The 22,589-nt window shown below is 40.0% G+C and overlaps 1 protein-coding gene across 5 annotated transcripts in view; it reads right to left on the bottom strand.

Annotated features, from left to right (window-relative positions):
* The window catches only part of pacs2 (phosphofurin acidic cluster sorting protein 2), a 250,623-nt gene that overhangs the window by 227,455 nt on the left and 579 nt on the right, over positions 1–22,589 (bottom strand). The gene's annotated exons all lie outside the window — the stretch shown is intronic.

The raw sequence follows: 22,589 nt of genomic DNA, 5'->3' as shown, positions 1-22,589 counted from the left end.
GTGTGAATTTTTTTTTCTTATCTTGGTCCTAAAAGACTTCCCCCTTATCCTTAAACTGTGACCCCTTGCTCTGGACTCCCCCAACATCGGGAACAATCTTCTTGCATCTAGCCTGTCTAACCCCTTAAGAATCCCTGGTCTTGCCCACCAAAGTGGATAACCTCACATTTATCCACATTGTACTGCATTTGCCATGCATTTGCCCACTCACCCAACCTATCCAAGTCACCTTGCAGCCTCCTAGCATCCTCCTCACAGCTAACACTGCCCCCCAGCTTCGTGTCATCCGCAAACTTGGAGATGTTGCATTCAATTCCCTCATCCAAATCATTAATATAAATTGTAAATAGCTGGGGTCCCAGCACTGAGCCTTGTGGTACCCCACTAGTCACTGCCTGCCGTTCTGAAAAGGACCTGTTTACTCCTACTCTTTGCTTCCTGTCTGCCAGCCAGTTCCCTATCCACATCAATACTGAAACCCCAATACTGTGTGCTTTAAGTTTGCATACTAATCTCTTATGTGGGACCTTGTCGAAAGCCTTCTGAAAGTCCAGATATAACACATCCACTGTTTCTCCCTTATCCACTCTACTAGTTACATCCTCGAAAAATTCTATAAGGTTCGTCAGACATGATTTACCTTTCATAAATCCATGCTGACTTTGTCCAATGATTGCACCACTTTCCAAATGTGCTGCTATCCCATCTTTAATAACTGACTCTAGCATTTTCCCCACTACCGATGTTAGACTAACTGGTCAGCAATTCCCCGTTTTCTCTCTCCCTCCCTTTTCAAAAAGTGGGGTTACATTAGCTACCATCCAATCCTCAGGAACTACTCCAGAACCTAAAATAATTTTGGGGGCTAGTCCCCTTCAGTTTTCTCTTCAACATATAAAGGGCATGCTCAATTGCGTTCAGATCATGTGATTGACTTGGCCACTCAAGAATTTACCATTTTTCAGCTTTGACAAACACCTTTGTTGCTTCAGCAGTATGTTTGGGATCATTGTCTTGCAGTCGAATGAACTGCCGGCCAATGAGTTTTGGGGCATTTGTTTGAACTTAAGCAGATAGGATGTGTCCATACACTTCAGAATTCATTATGCTCCTACCATCAGCAGTTGTATCATCAATGAAGATAAGTGAGCCAGTACCTTCAGCAATCATACATGCCCAGGCCATAACACTCCCACCACCGTGTTTCACAGACGAGGTGATACGCTTTGGATCTTGGGCAGTTCCTTCCCTTCTCCATACTTTGCTCTTGCCCTCACTCTGATATAAGTTAATCTTCGTCTCATCTGTGCACAGGACCTTTTTCCAGAACTGTGGTTGCTCTTTTAAATACTTTTTGGCAAACAGTAACCTGGCCATCCTATTTTTGCGGCTAACCAGTGGTTTGCATCTTGCAGTGTAGCCTCTGTAGTTCTGTTCATGAAGTCATCTGCACAGTGGTCAATGACAAATCAACGCCTGACTCCTGAAGAGTGTTTCTGATCTGTCGGACAGGTGTTTGGGAATTTTTCTTTATTATAGAGAGAATTCTTCTTTCATCAGCTGTGGGGGTCTTCCTTGGCCTGACAGTCCCTTTGCGATTAGTAAACTCACCAGTGCTCTCTTTCATCTTAATGATGTTCCAAACAGTTGATTTTGAAAAGCCTAAGGTTTGGCTGATGTCTCTAACAGTTTTATTCTTGTTTCTCACTCATTAATGGCTTCTTTGATTTTAATTGGCACAACTTTGGTCCTCATGTTGATAAACAGCAATAAAAGTTTCCAAAGGTGATGGAAAGACCGGAGGAAAGATTAGATGATGAGAGCTCTCTTATACCTGCATTAAGGAGGCATTCAAACTACCTGAGCAATTACAACACAGCTGTAATTTCTACATGGTGAAACCAAAAAGTATAAAAATACCCTTTAGTAAAATCTGACAATGTGCACTTTAACCACGTGGTGTTTTCTATTACAAATCGCAAATTGTGGAGTACAAAGGCAAATAAATAAATGATGGATCTTTGTCCCAAACATTATGGAGGGCACTGTATGGGTTGGTAGGTTAACTGGAACCTGTATTTAGTATGTAGATGAGTAGTCGATTCTGGAGGGATTTGATGAGAGTATGGGGAGAATAAAGTGAGGTTTGTGTAGGATTAGTCCACATAAACAATTCCTGATTGGTGTCGACTCACTAGGCTGTATCTCACTACAACTCTGATTCATTTACATTTATACCAGGTCTCTCTTGCTTCTACAGTCCATTTAGAACTGTGTCATTTAGTTTTCAGGGCTTCAAATATCTCCTTGAAGTCCTTATAAATAACATCAATTGCCCTGCCTTTTACTAAGACATCTTTAAAAGTTTCAATCAAATGCATAAGGCATGATAGCCCTTTATGAATTCATGATAGTTGCATATAATCAGCTGAAAACTAAAGTTCCTCAATCAGTCTCTCTTTAATTTCAGTCTAACAATTTCCCACAATATGTTTCTGCTCTACAATTCCTTGTCCCCCCCTCCCCGAATATTTTTAAATGATGATCAGTTCAAATATCCAGCCTAAAACGATTATTGAATATGAGAACCTTGAAAAGGTTTGGCAACTGCAATGATCTCACCTATTTTCTTTGAACATAGCCAGAACATTGTCAATGTAATAAGAGCGATGATCATTCAAAGGAGTCGCTAATTGTATGACTGCAGGTCCATAAAACAAAAAAAACCATCTCTGCAAAGGCAAAGGAAAAGTGGTTTAAGTTATTTTCTTATGGGACATGGTAAAATAACATTGGATAAATTTAGAAATTGATGAGATTAGCTATGGCAAGGTTTTTTTTTTTTTAAATCAACAAAAATAACAAACTGAAAAAACCAAGCAAATTTGCCTTCCTCTCAGTAGACAGACTGTACACACATTATCAGAATATTGACCTTGATTTAAAACAAAACTAATTTTCTCCTGCCCACTACTGATATAATGATTATCCTAGCTTCAGTTTTAAAATATTTTAAGTAGAAAAATATTATTATTCCTGATGAGTCTTCAAAATAGTTATTTTTAATATGATTATGGTCCTGGAGAATACAAGATGTACCATTAACAAAAGTTCAGGGATTTTCAAAGATTTGGGACCTTTAGTTATTTGTTCACAAGATATGGATGTCACTTGCAACAAATGTATTACTTACTAGACCAAGTGCAGACCCGTTGGGTCTGTTCCCCCAACGTGCGGTTGTGGGGGGGGGGGGGGGGGGGGGCGGCATGCAGCGTCACACACTAACTATCCCCCGCCCCCCGCCCTCACGCTAATTACCCCCCTTAATATTATATTATTATTAATTTGCTGCTTTTACCCCATAACCACCCTATCTACTGACGCATAGCCCCCAACTTGCAGTCACATCTAGAGAGGGGGGGGGACGGGCGGGGGTAGAGAGTGAGGGCAGAGAGAGAAGGGGCAGAGACAGAGAGAGAGACAGAGACACAGAGAGAGGGGCAAGAGGGATAGGGGGGTGGAGAGGAGGGTAAGAGGCAGGGTGGGTGAGGGGGGAAAGGTGGGGGAGGAGGGGAGGAGAGGGAGAGGGTGAGAGTGAGGGGGAGAGAGAGGGGGTGCTGAGAGGGGGGTGAGGGAGAGAGGTGAGGGGGAGAGGTGGGGAGCAGGGAGGGGGAGGGAGGGGGGAGGGGGGAGGGAAGAGCGTAGGGGGTGTGGAGGGGAGGGGGTTTAGGGGAGGGAGGAAGGGAGGGGATGGAGGGGAGAGAAAGAGAGAGAGAGAGGGGAGAGAGAGGGTGTGCTGAGAGGGGGGTAAGATGAGGGGAGGGGGAGAGGAGGAGGAGGGAGGGGGGGGAGGGGGAGGGAGGGTGGAGGGAGGGAGGGGGGGAGAGGAGGGGGGGGGGAGGAGGGGAGAGGGGGAGGGGGGGGGAGAGGGAGAGGGAGAGGGGGGAGAGGAGGAGGGGGGGGAAGAGGGAGAGGGAGAGGGAGAGGGAGAGGGGGGGAGAGGGAGAGGGAGAGGGGAGAGGGAGAGGGAGAGGGAGAGGGGGGAGAGGGAGAGCGAGAGCGAGAGCGAGAGGGAGAGGGAGAGGGAGAAGGAGAGAGAGAGCGCCTTTTTAATTCAACCCAAAACCATTTGCAGGCAGTGCTTTTTTACTTCAAACTACTATATTTTCATTTTCAAACCAAATTAAGGGTACTCACAGTGCTGTAGACATTTGTTCAATGTCATTCAGAGCTCAGAGTGACAGAGACTAATTGACAGAGCTCCAGCTTGCAGAGACTAATTGAGGCACACTACTTCCTGGTTTTAAAGTCCCTTCCCCTGCCTCCAGCAGGGGCAGCAGAGAGAATGGGGAATTTTATAAAAACATTAATATCTCTGTCATATTTCATCGACGGGAAAAATCCTCGGCACACATATGGCGGAGCAGGGCTCTGAGCGAGGTGGCCAAAAATGACGGCCGTAGGTGGCGGCGTTCTCTCGGAAATCGCAGCACAGATCGCCAAAACGGGTCAAGAACAGAGTTTTAGTAATATAGATTGTCCATCCTTAATTAGTACACAGACACTTAAGAATCAACCACAAAGATAACCCTGGAATCACATTTAGTCCAGAGAGGATCCAAAATGGCAAATTCCCATCTCTGAAGGAAATTAAAAACTGAATGGACAGTAACATCAATCTGACAATTTTGTAGGGTTTTTTTTCCCCATCGATATTAGTTGTGTCTTATTGCTTTAATTACAAATATATAAACATCCCCAACAGTTGTGATGGGTTTTGAATTCTTGGTTCTGGTCCTTTGAAGCTAATCCAGCAATTCAACTCTCATCTATTGCACCATGAAAAAAGTGGGGTACAGTGTTGGTTTGAGGCAATTAATTGTGCATTTGAATGACTGACGACAGTTCTCAATCATTGAGTAACATTAGCCAGTGAGTGAATGGGGTGGGGGAGGAAACATAAAGGAAAGATTGTTTCCCAGCAAAGTCAACGTTGTGATCAAATTCTGCAAATAATGTTGATATTCATTGTTCTTTCACAGACTCAACCTTACAATTCAGGTGGTAGTTCCCAGCTCAGCGACCAGCCAGCATTCGAGGGACATTTGTAATTAGCCAGAGGGCTAATTACAAAGGTCCCTTTTGTTTTTGTTTATCTTAGCCTGGTAAATTTCTCATTCTCAACTATGTATTAATTATCTTTTGAAAGTAACTTTGTAATTTTTTCTCTCTCATTCTCGGTTATTGAATCTTAAATCTGCCCCTATTTAGAGGCCCTCTGTCCAATGGAAATACTAGTTCCTTCAAACAAATACACTTCATAATTAAAAAAGAAAATCTACAATAAAATCAGTGAGGATTGATGGATGTATGAAGATGGAAGACAGGCACATTTCAGATACAATGGTGGCATTTAAGAGGCTTTTAGATAGAATGAAGGGACTGGTGGGATATGGATCACATGGATATGAAAGAACTGGAGGGATATGGATCACATGCAGCTAGAGGAAATTAGTTTAACTGGACATCATATTCTGCACAGAAATTGTGGACCGAAGGGCCAGTTCCTGTGCTGTTTTATGTTCAAGTCTCAGCAGAGTTAGAAACTTGCTGTTGATTTCTTAAATGTATCATTATAACATAAAGTACATAAGCACTCAGAGGACAGGGTCTAATGATCAACTTCAAAGGCCAAAGGATCAATCAATTTATCTTAGCAATATCCAACTGACACAGCCATTAGCTGAGTCACCTGTTTGGATACTTAAACGATACGCTGTCAAATTGAATCCATGTTTAAAATCACAAGAAACCATGGAAATTCATCTTGTTTAAAAGACTTTTACAATGCACTGAATATGCTTTCATGAGTGGAATCACTAAACCTGCTCATAAAACTGCAGTGTAACTTTATTGCCCAAAATCTAGTTAACTGCAGGGTAAAACCAGAGGTCTTAATAACACTACTTACCTTGCTTATAGTTCACTACATACTTCAGTTAAACGTCTCCTTCCAGCAAGTTCAATTTCCTGCTGTTCCCCATGATCATAAAATAAATTGCTCAACCTTTGCCCAATCGATTTGGGTTTGCCTGATTTTAGAAGTCATGATCTTATGAATTCACTGCCACGGTCTTAGTCTTACATCTGGTATAAATTACCCTCTTCCCCAAGCGACAGCAGCAAGTGTACGCTTCACATGCTTGGCACCCTGCTTAGACAAAACAATAACCTTGGTCAGAACCAAAGAGCTCTACAGAGACCATTCAGTAACCTGTCAGAACCCCTGCATGGACACCAAATCAAAATTGCTTGTACTAACTTTTCATGGGTGTGCTAAAAGCCTTATTCGCCTCAAAATTGATATTAATGGATACATTGTTCCATTATTCCCAGCACCTCAAGCTCAGAGGCTTTTGATATTTTGTCATAAAAAGACTAAAAACTAGATAATAACCTGCATCCGACCAGTGAAATCTAGAGTACAAAGAACATCGGATCCAACAAGACTGTCCAAAAATCCACACCACACATTTTTGCCTTTCCATGTACATGTCCAATTCCTTTTTTTAAATGATTAAATCTGCTACCACAACCATTCCAGACAATCGCCCACACACAAACCTTCACAAATGAATAATCTTACAAGTGTTTCTTTTATCAATTAGTTTCAATGGCTGCCCTTTGTTCTCTGAAGCGTGTGCCGATGGAAGGAATATCTCCATCAATTTGGCAGGAATTGCAGATTCTACTGCAATATTTGCGGTGCATGAAAATTGTGTCTTTTTAAACAGGACCTTCACCTGAATCCTCAGGCAGACTGAAGTGACTGATTAATACCTTGAACTGCAGAGTTAGCCCCATTTGCCTGATCAATACTTTTCACTGATCAGCATCTCAGCTAACTGACCTTTCAAAACATTGTATAATAATAATAATAATATTATTTTAGCAACCTTGCAATTACATCTCAACATGCTGAAAGGGCATCACCAATGCACTGAATGAATGCATTTATTGCCACTCTATCCAGTAATCAATTTACATTTTGAGGCCTTTCACAAAGTGGATGAAGAAGGTTGAATTGCCCACAATCAATCATACTTCACAAACTAAATATAACGAGCATTCCTGCAATATATGCCAACATAAATCTGCAAGAACATGGGACAAACACAGAACCTAGATTAACTTCCCGGTGGAATACAGAGAAAATGGTGCACAGCAAAGGCGCCAGCTTTCATCAGAAAATTAAACAGAGGTATTGTCTGCCCTCATATGTAGACAAAAGACTTAATGGCAGTATTCCAAAGGAGTGCTAGTGCTATCTCCCTAGTGTCCTAGCCAATTAATTATTTCTCAACCACCCTTTATAAAAAACAAACATTATCTAGTTATTACCAATCTCTGTTTGTGAATCTTTGCTTCGATATCAGCGGCATTCTAACAATAACAATGGTTTCAAAAGTGTTTAATTGGCTCTGGTACTTTGGGATGTTGAGTTGTTAACATTCATATAAAAATGTGAGTTCTCCTCTTTTCATTTTATTCACACAGTAAGATAACGAAGGTGGCTTGAATTGCATCAATTTAGGAGCCACCCCCCCCCCTAAGATTACTCTCTGCAGGTCCCAATGCTAAAGTGCATCTCATTGCACAAAGTAGTATCCCCAATACACATAAAATGTGTTGTGACATTGGTTCTCCTTCTGCCACATGGCACAGCAGGAAAATATTGACGCAAAATAATATTTTACAAAATCGTCAGGTATTATATTTTTATTTGATACATTTTAGCATTTGAACACAATCCGGATTACCTTCAGAACAGAATAAAGTAAATGTATTACTCCATGTCGAGTCACCAACATCCTACAACCAAACATAATAGGTGCAGGATCAGGTGATATTTCAGAACCTTTTTAAAATCACTCCTTAAATGTTACCTTATTCACCACATATCAACAATTTGGGGGCATATACAGCTCTTTAAATGCATTTAAACCAGTCACCTTACATTCATTTTATTGTCAAATTCCATATTCCTGTGCCTTCAACCTAGTCTTGAACACTCAGTAGACTCTGGGATAACATTTTTAAAGCTACTGGCATTCCTGCTTTTCCACAGGATCTCAAATCCACCTTTTATGATAATAGATGGAAACCCAATTTTAGTTAAAGTAAATGTCTTTAAAAAAAATTAACAGACACCCAAAATATTCATCATGTTAAACACTACTAGAAAGAATAAAACAGTAGTTGCTGAACAAGCTAATTCATGGAGAGGGCTTAAACCTGCCTTGAATCATGGACAACAGAAACGCATGGTCCATCATGCTTAGAGACGACCTCTGGTAGATGCAATGTTGGTAATATGAAAGAATGTTCCAATGGTCCCATTCTTTCCCCATATTCATACTTCTTGTTTGCCCTTCAGGTATTATTTCAACACTCAATTATTAATTGGGAGCAGCACGGTGGCGCAGCGGTAGAGTTGCTGCCTTAAAGCGCTTGCAGTGCCAGAGACCCGGGTTCGATCACGACTACGGATGCTGTCTGTACAGAGTTTGTACGTTCTCCCCATGAACGCATGGGTTTTCTCCGAGAACTTTGGTTTCCTCCCGCACTCCAAAGACGTACAGGTTTGTAGGTTAATCGGCTTGGTGTATGTGTAAATTGTCCCTAGTCCGTATAGGATAGTTGTAATATGCGGGGATCTCTGGTCGGCGTGGACTCGGTGGGCCGAAGGGCCTGTTTCCGCCATGTCTCTCTAAACTAAACCCATTTGAAAGTTACTATTCAATCCCCTTCAAAGTATTCTAGAGCATAATAACTGCATAAAATACTGGTCTCTTGTGGTCTCTGCATCTTTGCCTATTAAATGTAGCCTTAGATTAGAGAGTACCACTAGAAATTAATTCTAATTTTATCAAATCCTTTCATAATACTGAATATTTCTATCAAATCTCTGTTCTGTGTAGAATCCTACTACACCGGTCTCTCCAGATAAATGAAGTTCCTTATTTCTCCAATCATTTCAGGAAGTCTCTTCTACAATTTCGTCATTTTTTGACATCCTTACTAACAGAGGTCAGTCATCCTCCGGTTACGGCAGGATTGTGTTCCTGCAAACTGTTCGTAACCCAAACTGTTGACAAGTCGAAAATGTGGTCACAAACTGAGTTCCACAGGGCAGATGATGCCTGAACCTCCACAGTAGCCGGAGGTTACTGCTGCAAATCCATGCTGCTGCTCTCCCAGAGTCTCTTTCATATGCACAGACTCCATACAAGTCAAACATTTATAAGAATGCGAGGACTTGTACCTAGCTCCTAGAAAGTGATTTCAACAATCCAGCCCAAGGCCAATGCTTTAGCATACCTTCTTGCGTTAGTACTCTGCCATTAAAACCAAAGATTCATTTTCTCTAACATCAATCTTAACTGCCTGGCTAGCACGTAAAGCACTGGTACTTTCATTCCTACATCCAATAAAGTGAAGCAGTTTGTTATTATTGCTTTTCTGTGCAAACGTGTAAATCATTTTTCACTTCTCTGCATCAAATTTCATTTTCCATGTAAATGCCAATCTCACTGGTCTCTACATCTTATATTTGATTCTTGGTTTACATTAGTTGCACATTCCAAAAATGTGAAGACATAGTATGTCCCAGATCATTAATATATTTTAATAAGAGAAATAGTTCCAATGACAGACACCCAGGAACACAAAAATAAACACACACATTATTCACAGCTTTCTGTTCAATTTAGCATTCAAAACACCATTTAATCCCATGGGTTGAAATTTTGCTAAGAGTTATTTTCCCAAAATGTCTCTCAAAATCACAGGAAGATAATTCAAATTCCTTCTCTGCGGGCCGATTAATTTTTTCCTAGTGTAATGTCACTTTACTTTTCCAATCACCTTAAGGTAGGCTGAACTGCTCAATTCACCCTTTCTCTTCTTTCTATTTAAGAGTTGATTGTTTGCAGTCCTTCAGACCCCTGGCACCATCTGCAAATCAAACAAAAACTGTAAGATTGTGACCGGAGCCTCTCCAATGTCAACTTTTTTCCTTAATTCTATAACTTGTAATTCATCACTCCAGTCAGTTTGATTTTGCCCCCACTAACAGCTACTTCTAATTTTAAATGCCTTGCCTACATTTATTTACATCCACAACATTTACCGTAACACTGGCAGTAGTATTATCTTCATCACTGAAGACTGCTGCAACTTATTCATTAACCCTACCTCTGCCTCATATTGTTTTTAAATCACTTTTCACTAGCTTTTTTAAAAACCTATAATCTGCCAATCATTTCTTGTCCACATCAAAACCATTTCCTCTTACTGCTTTTAGTCAATCACCACTTCACCTTTTTGGTTCCAATTCACCTGAACCAGACTCCATTCCAACCTATAGAAAGTCGCACTTGTCCCGTTTATTTTTAGATGTTTGGGTCTGTTTCATAATGATTATCACTAGATTATCACTTCTCACCAAATGCTCTGAATCATGCCCACATGCCCCACTCTGTGTCTCAGAAAAAGGTTCAGCATTGCATCGGCCTTCCAGTCTGGAAACACAATCAAGAAAGATTTCTTATATATGCTTCAAGTATTCTTCCAACTCTTAGCCTAATGAAAAATAGGATTTGAATTTAGACATAAATAACTGAAGTACCACCATTATTCTATAATTTTTCAATTATAATTTTTCTACCTTTCCCTGCAAATATCCTCCATCATTTGATAATATCTGGTGGGATATTCAGTAACATAATATTGACACCTCTCATTTTACACAGTGGTTATGTTCTTGAAAAGCAGCATGCATCTCAAAAACGTGTAAATGAAACATGTTTACCATAAGGCTGCATGAAAATTGTACAGGTTAGGGGAAATCATAGGTTGGATGAGGGATGAAATGTTAGGCGGAAGATAAACAACTTGAATATTTTCATAAAGATCTTGCATTTAAGTTGAATGTCCGTAGGCATTACCCACTATGTGTAAGATTTTAACAGAAAGTCTTACGTTCACAATGCTGACACGACTCATCTTTCAGTTTTCACACAAGATAGTCACAGAAAATATGACCGGTAACGCACCCCTTCGTATTTGAAATAAAATTAACTGTAAGGGGTTTTCACATAGCCTTTGATAGCATTAAAGTTTGCAGAATAATACCCAAGCACTGGTTCTAATTTGCAATTATCTTTGGCATTTCAGCACATTGTTTAAAAAATACGACCTCGTAAATTAGGCTTTGGTATTAATTAAATAAGGCGGCTATACTTCTTTCATCACTCTTCCATTCTAATCAAATTTTGATTAATCCTCAGCTTCCTCGTGGACTTTCCAAATTATGCAGTGATTTATCTGATCAATACTTCATTAGTCAACTTCCATTCCTGCTTGAATACCTTTAAGGTTGCAAACCTCATCGACGCAACCCCCAACCAAAGTCTCAAGTGTGACAACTATATCATCGTCTTATATGATCTTGGTTCCCAGATAAACGTGGCTAACTGCTGCTCCACCACCCACCTCAAGTTGAATGTCACAGAGAACCTCAATTGTTTTACAGGAACAAGGAGGCCCAGTAAAAATAGCTCCCAAAATAGCTACCCTGGCAAGTACCTCCAGCACCCCACCCCCCCCCCCCCTCCCCAACTGAACAGGAATCTATAGGCCCAACCCTAGATCACCCAGAACAGGAGTGAAAGCAAGGCATCGTCAATCCAAGAGACTATCTAACCATATAAGAAATGGTGGTCTGCCAGACAGATGATGTTTTACATTTCCCTAAAAGTAAAGAGATGGTACAGGGCTTCATCAGCATACAGTTGACATCTGAGCAACATGACTGTGATTATTATCAGGGGGAACATGTGAACGGGGAGGAGAAATAATTTCAATTAGTTTGACGGAGCAGAGTTTAGAGGAAAATAAATCAGTTAACCTTCAAAGTTGGATCCACACACTTCCAAGACTTGTTAGAAAGGCATAAACGCTACTCTCTTTCAAGAACTTAAAAGGCAATTATATGCTTTCCTAAAGCAAGTAAATTTTATGTAAATATTTGACCTTATCTTCAAAATTGTCATCAAGAAACAATACTGACAATTATCGCTGCAGAGGTATGGATAAAGTTTGGGTTTCAAATAAATAATCATCCTGCGTCTATTTTAATCAAATAGTATTCATTTACTTCAAAGCCTTGTAAGCACGAATACGATCAGAAACCCAAAGAGTTTGCTAAAAGTTTTGTTTATTTAACAAAACAATAAAATCAGGAGAATGTTTTTACTTCAGAAATTAAAACAATTTCAAATGCTCCAACAAGAAATCTATCTACCTGGTGTTCTAAAGGAATCTGGCATTAGTTTTCAAACATTTGCCAACTATGATTTGTCAGGTAAGAAGAATCCCAGCCTGAAACGTCAACAATCCATGGTCTCCAGATGCTGCCTGACCCGCTAGGTTGCTCCAAAATTTTGTGTCCTTGTTTCTACTGATTTCTCAGATCTTGGCCAAGTAAAATTGAAAGATACATCTCTATATTAGGTAATGTGATAAAAAGACAAGCAAGCTAACCTTTCATTTTATGTTGGATTAGGATGTTTGAATGGCCAATGTGTAAAAGGCCCATGGTTATGTAACTGAAACTGTACACAAAGCTTTTAAGGTTGTCAAGATATTGTGTTGCAGAATGACTAGAAGAACTTAATACAGTACTTCAGATTCCCCGAGCAAGCGAATGTGAGTGTAAAAAGATCCTCATACCATCTACAACTGCATTTTCCTTTGCTTGAAAAACATGGGCAACATTGGCAATGAGACATTAATTACTCATCCCTGGAGATCACCAGGGGACCAGCCAGTGCAGGGTTTCCTGAACACTAGAACAACAATAATGAACCATCTTAATTTTTACAACCAGCTAGCAACTTTCAGCTCTGGTCCTCGCTCTTAGATTAGTAGATTACTGAACTAAATTCATAATTAGTTATGTTATAATTTGAATGATATGGATATACTTGCAATGTTACCCTCTAAAGTTAAGGTTGAGTATTGAACATTGCACCTGCAAGGCATTTTACTTATACCCAAATATTAAATATTACACAGCAACTGTATATTGAAAGGAAAAATAACTGCTGCTCCTTCAGTTGGTAAATTTACAGTACAGCAACAGGCACAAAGGGTCAGGAGGCAACAAGCACAAAATTATTGCTGTGCATCAGGCGTAAAAGACATACTACATTATGTGCATTTTTTTTATTTGCACAACACAATGAATGGGTACAGCAGGAGTGCGGTAGTTAAATTACAGGTCTGGTAATCCAGAGACTCAAGCTCAAATCCTGCTGAATACAGTTAATAACCTGGAATTTTTTTAATTGGCATTAGGGCCAGGCGGTAAATGCTAGCAGTGACAGAAACACCCAGATCCTAAACAGAATAATGTTGACGGTTAGCCTCAAGTGACTGATGCTTCACAAAAGGTAAAATGAGGGATATTATGCACGCACAGAGCCTTAAATTATCGGTCTGCAGGATTTTCTAAATTATTTGCAGTTTCTGGCAGCAGCACTGCCTTGCTTAATTGCCTTACAGAGAAGTCAAGTCACTGATGTCCTTTCATACACAACAAATGCATTTAGACCACCTACTCAACATCCTAAGCAAAACTTTATAAAATTCAAGTGTTAAAAGACAAATTTTGAAAGGTCAGCATTTTAGCCACCAACATATTGAGGAATGGCAGCCTACATAAGGCAATTGGAAATAGATGAAAATACAGCACATTGTTTTCCCCTCCTCCGTCTTCCAAAGTATTTCCTCCAGCATTGTTCCTACATAGATAAAAATGTGCTGAGGTTTCTTGGTGCTATGAAGAGATCAGAACATAACCCACATTCCAATATTTGGATTTCAAAAATAAAATGTTTCTACCAAATCCTTAGACACAAAGACCTGAAAGATTCCCAGTTGAAACTCCTATTCACTGAAACATGAATGTTGCTACTTTGATATGATCTCAGCCTAGTGATTTCAAGTAGCCCAGATAACAAGATGCTCATGGTAAAGACTAAATTGCTTTTGTTCATAACTGTCCGGTGACTTTGATACAAAATGATCACATGTGAACAGAATCACACACCACTGTGATTCCACTATACAGCTGCTCCTCGGCCTATGATGGGGGTACGTTCCGATAAACCCATCGTAAACCGAAAATATCTCGTCGAAAACGCATTTAATACATTGCAATCACGTGACCTGCGGCTCGCTGCCGTTGCCGAGTGTTTGCCATTTGTAAAGTCGAAATATCGCAAATCGAAGGATCGTAAATCGGGGAGCACCTGTAGTTAAAATATACAATGGATTCAATGTCCAAATTCACACGATAAACAGCCAGTCAGGGGAGAAATTTTCATCACCTTTGGAATTCATGCTTTACACAATTTTTCACATGAGATAAGGTATAGATATATGGAAGCGTGCATGAATTTCCAATGTAATTCAAAAGGGAACACTGCAAGACTGCAAAATTTCAGCGATGAGGAACAAAAAGCACACCAAACAGGGCAGAAAGAGGGGAGATTTAATTGGCGTAAGAAAATAAACTGGATGGATCTATATCCCTTAAAGGGGGCAGAGCATTAAACTAACTGGTAGAAGAATTAAGGGATCAAGAAGGAACTGCAGATGCTGGAAAATCGAAGTTACACAAAAATGCTGGAGAAACTCAGCGGGTGCAGCAGCATCTATGGAGCGAAGGAAATAGGTAACGTTTCGGGCCGAAACCCTTCTTCAGATTCCGATTCCGAAGAATTAAGGGAGTTTGTTTTACTCAAATGGAGATAGGATTCTGAAACCCACACATTCAAATATACTTGCTTTGTGCACTTTTAGATTGGAAGTTGAAGGGTAAAGGGCCTGTCCCACCAGCATGCGATTGCATGCGTCTAGCGCGACCAAACGTGGAGTTGTGCGGGACTGGTCCCGACATCATACTCACCAATCAGCTGGGCAGGAGGCGGGCCGACTGAATTTGGATGTCGCACGGCGTCGGGCGGTTACGTCATCACGCAATGGCACGCCGGGTGGTGACGTCATCGCACAACGCCACGCGCTAGGCGTACGCCATCAAGACGCTGCGTACGGCGTTGAGGCGCTGCGTACGGCGTCGAGGCGCTGCGTACGACGTCGAGGCGCTACGTACGACGTCGAGGCGCTGCGTACGACGTCGACGTGCGACCTCAATGCGGCTTCCGGGCCGACAGGTCGTGGTCGCACGGAATTTTTGGACAGTGTCAGTTTTACGGAGCCCGGCGCAATGTCGGGAGCCGCCCCGCACAACTCCATACGCCTCCGACGATCGAAGTGGGACCGGCCCCGCGAGGCTGTACGGCACAAGCGACCACATTAGGTCGCGCTAGCCGCATGCAATTGCATGCTGGTGGGACAGGCCCTTAAGATTAGGCTCAATAGCTCTTGTTCAATCAAGGATACAGGCTGAATGGCATCCTTCTGCTTCTCAAATGTTCCACAATTCATTATAATTCCACAACCTTATCATTCATAAGGTGGGGTAGCTTATCTCGTCCCTCAACACCAGCAAGGGACTGCAGATCATCTTGACAGAAGGGTGTTGTATTCCACAGCATAGACTTTGAAAGATAATCACTTTTAAAAAGAGTGTGGAGTGGTTGTCAGTGGAAAAGAATCCATGCTGTGTACTGGATAATAGACTGTGTATATGGAATGTATGTATCCAAGTACAAAATGTCCCATACCAGTAGTTTATTGAAAGGCAGAAAGGGTTCAATTATTCTACAAAACAAGCAAGAGCTTTCGGTACTCAAATACTATGAAACTTCAAGTCTTGGCTGAAAGTATTTGGGAAGTAGTTCCAAATAACTATATTTTCAAAAGATGCCAATTGCAGAACAGCACCTATTATAATATTTACTCTACCAGCTGCTAATTGGCACAAGGAATTGTTGTGGATAGAGTGCAATGTACTTCCTCTGAACTCATGTTGCTGCCAAATGTATTCATGACTATCTCAGAGTTTATTTAGAGGGCTATGAATTTTATTATACAACAATTTCAATTCTTAACTAACCAAGGTCATGAGCAGTAACCCTGGATCAGTGGTGTTAACTTTCAGTCTCGAGGGAAAAATCAAATTACAGGTACCATCTTTCAAAAGCAACACTTAATCAAAGCTCTGACTGTCCTCTCCGAAACAGAAGATCGTGTGGCATTCAAACGCAATCTGGTCAATACTTATCACACACAAAAATAGTTAACTGATTATTTAAGTCTTTTTCAGAGATGGTGCTAACCTGCAAATTGGCTGCCACCATAAAAGTACTTCTTAGGAAAGTACTGAATTGCCTGCAGAGCACTCTGTGGTTGGGAAAAGTACAATAAACAACAGAGTTCTTTTTCATTTTGGCTCCTCGTTTTAATTTTTTTGTTGTTTTGGCTATAGGAAGCATAAAAGTTTAATGTTAACAATAGATTATACTTTGGGTATTTGTTCCATATATTCTGCAATTCTGAGTCTCAGATCAGGTTTCAGGTCCTAAGTGGTAAAGTTTTACAGATATTGCTAACTTAATAATAAACTCCAAAACTGATGGTAGAGACAAAAAGGACATATTCCATTTAAACTAAAAGAACCCTGGAAAAAGGTCATGCAATTTGTTCCAACAAATCATTGATTGAAGTAAGTTCATCTTACCATCAATAACGTTAAAAGCGCATATGGCCTTTCTTTGAATATATAGTCTTTCATAAAATGCAGATAGTAAATGGATAGATGATTTTTCTAGCAATTTTTTTTACAAAAGAGTGGAAAGGTTTCGGTGGGAATTACAGAAGGCTGCACAATGGCCAAAGGTTGCAATAAAAACACAAAATGATTGAACTATTGAGCAAGTCAGTCATGTATCTGTGGAAAGAGAAATGGTCTAGAACCCAGTTGCTGCCTTATAGCGCTTGCAGCGCAAGAGACCCGGGTACGATCCAGACGACGGATGCTGTCTGTACGTTCTGCCAGTGACCAAGTGGGTTTTCTCCGAGATCTTCAGTTTCCTCCCACACTACAAAGACGTACAGATATGTAGGTTAATTGGCTTGGTATATGTCTAAATTGTCCCTAGTGTGTGTAGGATAGTGTTAATGTGCGGAGATCGCTGGTCGGCGTGAACTTGGTGGGACGAAGGACCTGTTTCCGGGCTGTATCTCTCTAAACTAAAACTAAACCCTTCATCAGAACTGGGAGAGAGAAAACAAGTTAGTGTTCAACAGCAGAGAATGTTGGGGAGGCATGGATAAAACAAAGGCTTTACATGGTAATTAAGTTGTAGATTATGCATCTTTATCTTTGTAATGTGTTGCAATGTGTAATGCTGCAAAATATACCTTACATGCTATACTGCACAAATAGAGAAACAAAACCAGGGCAAATGATGACACAAAAATGCCAGATACGATTTTGAGGGAAGGAAAGAGAAAGTTATCTAAAGTTGGAGATTTTTTTCAAACGCCAAAGGCTGGAACATACCTAGACAGATGAGATGCTGTTGCTCAAACTTGCATCGACCCTTGTTGTAACAGTGCATGAGGCAACTGACAAATGAAACCGAGCGAGAGTGGAATGGTGAAAAAGTGGCAGGTAACTGACTCACTGACGGCGCCAGTCAAAATATAATGGAGACTGGCACTGTTTCTAAGACACTTTCAGTTGTAATGTTAAACCAATGCCCCATCTGTCCTCTCAGATGGGTCTAAAAGGTCCCACAGCACAATCTGAAGTACAACAAGGAATATTTGTCCTCATTTATCACTATAATGTGATCTTATTGTGCATCATGAAATCTTGCTACATGCAAATTAGCTGATGTGTTTTCCCACAGTACAAAAGTGCCGAAAGTTCAAAACTAATTCTTCTGCTGTGTACCACTTGAGCAAACCGTGAGATTATTATTTAAATGCAAGTCCCTCCCTGTTTACTGGAATTATTGGATTACTTCTGGATACTGCTCATGGGAACTAAAAACTCTTAAACTTCTCTGCTGTGTTTGTTATATTATGAAAACTGATCACATAATTTGAAGAGAAACATCCACCCTGCCCAAAAAAAAAAGGAAACGTGCTAAAGCTTTACAAACTGAAAACAATTATTTGGTGAACTCTGTACTAATGCCATCTAAAAAACAAGAACAATAAAATTATAGCTTCCCTAGCGGTTGGCTTCCCTACATTGTACATCCTGTGAATCCTGTCTTTGCTCTCTGCAATAACTAAAATCCAGTTTAAAACTCTGAGCCGCAATTATTTGGGATTTAATCATTAAGGGGGTGTCAAGACCAAAAATTATCTCATATAGCAACGTTAGCAGTAGAAAAACAGAAAAATGCCATTCAGCTCTGAATCTAACCTGACATTCAGTTAGATCATGGTTGCTCTACATCTCCACTCAATTTACTCAAGTAAGGTCCATATCCAACACAAGCCTGACGTTCTCAATATCTAGAGCTAAAAGTGGAATAAAAATTCCCCCACTGAATCAAAAATAGCTCAACAGAGACTGCAAGCAACTGAATAAAAAAATGTTACTAAATACAATGGTTCCACAAAAAACTGCAAGCTTTAGTTTATTCATAATTGTGGAATTGGACAAACTGTGTTCAATGCAAGTGTTTATTAATGGCACTGCAATAATGACCTGATTTTCAGAGGACTGTAATACTATTACTAGAGCAAAACAAAATAAGTGCATGACAAAATAACATGCATTTGAGCAAAACATTGAACCATCAAATCAATTCAGCAATGCCACTGAAGTGTCAGACTATATTATTCATTCAAGCTATAGACCATGGCCTGAAAATATAAGGACTCAAAATGTCACAGAACATACATTCAAATCTTAAAACATGTATTCACTGTGCATACTAGTTGTCAGACACTAATTCATAATTTTTTACTGCTGGGTACTAATGTTTGAATACAAGAGGAAAGCATCTCGTCCACGTTCTTTCATTGATTCATAAAGGAAAATTAATTACATTTAAAATAAAACACAAGAACAATTGCAGCTTAATGCAGATCCCAGTATTTTAGCTACTGCACCTTAACATCATGCTGGACCAGATGGAGTGTAGGGCCATAGTTACATTTCTGTTGGAGAGAAATCCACACTGATCAATTTTGTTTCCTTTATGATTCCATGAAAGAACATGGATGAGATACTTTGTCTTATATTCAAAAATCAGTACCCAGCAGTAAAAATGTACAAATTAACTTGAATGAATAATCTAGTCTGACAATTCAGAGGCATTGCTGAATTGCTTAAGTGCCATCTTTAAGCAATCCATGTTTATTCAGCTGATCATAGATCTCAGCATTTGAATGCCTATCTGTCTCTCGGTAAAATACAAATTCTGAAGTCACTTAGCATTTCCTGTTTGATCAGAACTGGTTTATGCATGAAATGGTTCTCCACGCCCACAAATGCAATATTATTTCCCCACAATGTATTAAAGAATGTGAAAACTTTCTTCTGCCATATAAAAACTACTCTGCCATATAAAAACCTGATTATAGAAATACAGCCACTGCATTTTTGAACATGCGCTGCCAAGAAATGTGCAATTATTGCTCAGTTTATTACTGAAATCTTCAGCTTCTTTCTTGGGGTAACCTCAAAAATTAAAAATTAAACTTGGTTAAAGTTTAGTTCGTGTGATAGAGTCACACAGCACAGAAACCGTCCTTCGGCTCAACTTGTCCATGCCAAACAAGATGCCCCATCTATGTTCCATATACCCACCACCCTCTGAGAAACATTTGCTCCTATCAAATCTTTTTCCTCTCATCCTAAACCCATCTAGAATCCTCTGGTTCTAGATTCCCCTATTCTGGGTAAAAGACTAAGCATTCACCCTATCTATTCCCCTCATGATTGTATGCACCTCTAAGATCACCCCTCATTCTCCTGTGCTAAGGAATCCTTTCAAATGATTGTCAAACACCTTTCCTATAGCAGGTGACCAAACTGAACAATACTCTAAATGCAGTCTCACCAGCATGTTGTACAACTGTAATAACAATACAACCTCTATGCTCAATAATCTGACTGATGAAGGCCAATGTACCGAAAACCTTTCTTGACCACCCTATCTACTTGTGATGCCATTTATGTGCCTGCATGCCTAGTTCTCTCTTTTCTACAATACTCTCCAGACCCTACCATACGCTGTGCAGGTTCTGCCCTCGTTTGCCATCCTAAATTGCAACACCTCACACTTATCTGCATTAAACTCTATTAGACATTCCTCAGCCCACTCTCCCCGTTGATCAAGATCCTGCTGTAATTTTTGAACAATCTTCACTATCTACAGTACCATCCATGTTAATGTCCCCTGAAAATGTACGAATCACACCTAGTACATTTGCATCTTGCATCAAGATGTACCCTTTTTCATAAAATCTAACAATAAATAGCAGATCAACAACATCACAAACTGAGCCTCATTTACTTTGGACATAATACTTAGAATGAAGAATTTCTCACTAATCACTGCAATCAGAGCTACATCCCTTACCAACATTTACAAAACTATCAAAATTTCTCAGTGATCAAATATTGAACAGCCCCCAGAATCAGCTGGTATTGATAAGCAGATACCTCAACATGTTTTATTTGGAATGGCCAGGTAGGATCTCTTGGACTAGCTGCAGGGTGCTTTGATGTCTCTGCTATCACTGACGTCTAGTTAGTCGCTGTAGACGTTTCCTGTTGGATTGTCCGATATCTGATTATTCCTTCACTTAGACAAACCAGAATCACATTTGATTGCAATGCCCCAACACTTGCTGTGAAAGATAAATCATTACAGTATGATACTAAAGAGCAACCAATGTTTGTGGGGATCAATGCCAGGCATGGAGTCTATTTCTGAAGAGATAATTGGCAGAAAAGAATTGAGAAAACCCTATAGTTTGCAATCTACCAGGCAGATTCTTCAAAATACAGATGTGCAAAAACCATCGTTATTTACTTTGCATTTTACAACACCAAACAAGGCTCCACTCCATTCTAAGTTTCTTTTTTTTGTGGCAGATGCATGCGCAGGTTTTCCTAGTTCATTCTACTTTTACCTGCCATAAATCATAAGAAGGTTCCCAGGACTCAAGGGTCTGAGCTAGTGGAAGAGATTAGGCTAGGACTTTAATCCCTGAAGCGTAAGATCTTAGAGAAGAGTACAAAATCATGAAGGGAATAGATCGGGTTAGTATATTGTCTTTTACTTAGGATAGGGGAATCTAGATTGCATTCCTAAATGTTTAGGTTTAAGATGAAAGGGAAAGATTTAATAGAAAACTGAAGGATAACTTTTTCACACAGGTGTATGGAATGAGCTACCAGAGAAAGTGGTTTGAGGCAGGTACAATAACAGCACTTAAAAAAACATTTGGACAAGTTCATGTATAGGAAAGGTTTAGAGGAACATGGGCTAAAAACAGGTGGAACTAGCTTAGATGGACCACCTTGGTCAATATGGACAACTTGGGCCAATGGGACTGTTTCCATGCTGTCTGACTCAATTACTCGAAACACTGTATGTCGCCAATATATTAAAAGGCATTGGAGATCTAATGTTATAATGAGCAATTGTCCCGTCTAAATATATCTAAATAGAGAGATTTTGAAATCTCATAACATTTATTATTTTATTAGATCTGATGTGTGCATAAAATGGTTCTCAATTTGCTTCAAGATTATACACAATTCAATATGTTGTACTTTGCCAAACCAAAATGTCAACCATTTGGCTGCCAGTAAATATGTTACTCAATTGCTTTTACGGTTAGGTTGGGGGTGTGGGGGTGTGGGGGGGGTGGGGGGGGGTGATGGGTGAGAAAGAAGAAAAGCTTAAGTAGTCAATGAAACCACGAGCGCAGATTGTTCACATACTCTCCCTTCAGCACTTCTTGTTCCAGTTGTACATAGGTTACGTTTTTACTTCATCCCTGTAACTAACATGCCAGAATAGCCCTTTGCGCTTCTTAATTGTGACTAACATGCTAAGTAGCCCTTTGGAAATAAAGCAAACTGTTACTAAATAATTAACCAACCGAAAGTAACAAAATCTGTTATTGTACAACAATTACAGGTTACAGGCATTCCAAAACTATTGTTTAATACACCAGAAAAAAGTGTCAAGGTCCATTTAAGACAACATTTTAAGACAGCGTTTTTTAAATCTTCCGCATTGTTAACTATAGTTATAACGCCGCAACGACCAGGTGGTTAGTGGCTCATTCTTCTTTACAATTGTTTTTAAATACCGGAACATTGAGTGGCTATCCCTAGCCAATGCCGGGTGTAAGCATTCATTTAAATCTGTGTGCTGTTGCAAATTACAAGCTTCCCAGCTGCAGATCATACCTCTATCAAAATCCACAACTTTTCAAACAATGAAGATTTGCAAAGAACGTGCATAAAAAAAACATTCTAATGCATCAATTCCAATCGTAGAGACACCACA

This window comes from Amblyraja radiata, chromosome 9, assembly GCF_010909765.2.
Source record: "Amblyraja radiata isolate CabotCenter1 chromosome 9, sAmbRad1.1.pri, whole genome shotgun sequence".
NCBI lineage: Eukaryota > Metazoa > Chordata > Chondrichthyes > Rajiformes > Rajidae > Amblyraja > Amblyraja radiata.
This window is presented reverse-complemented; position numbering and strand designations above follow the sequence as displayed.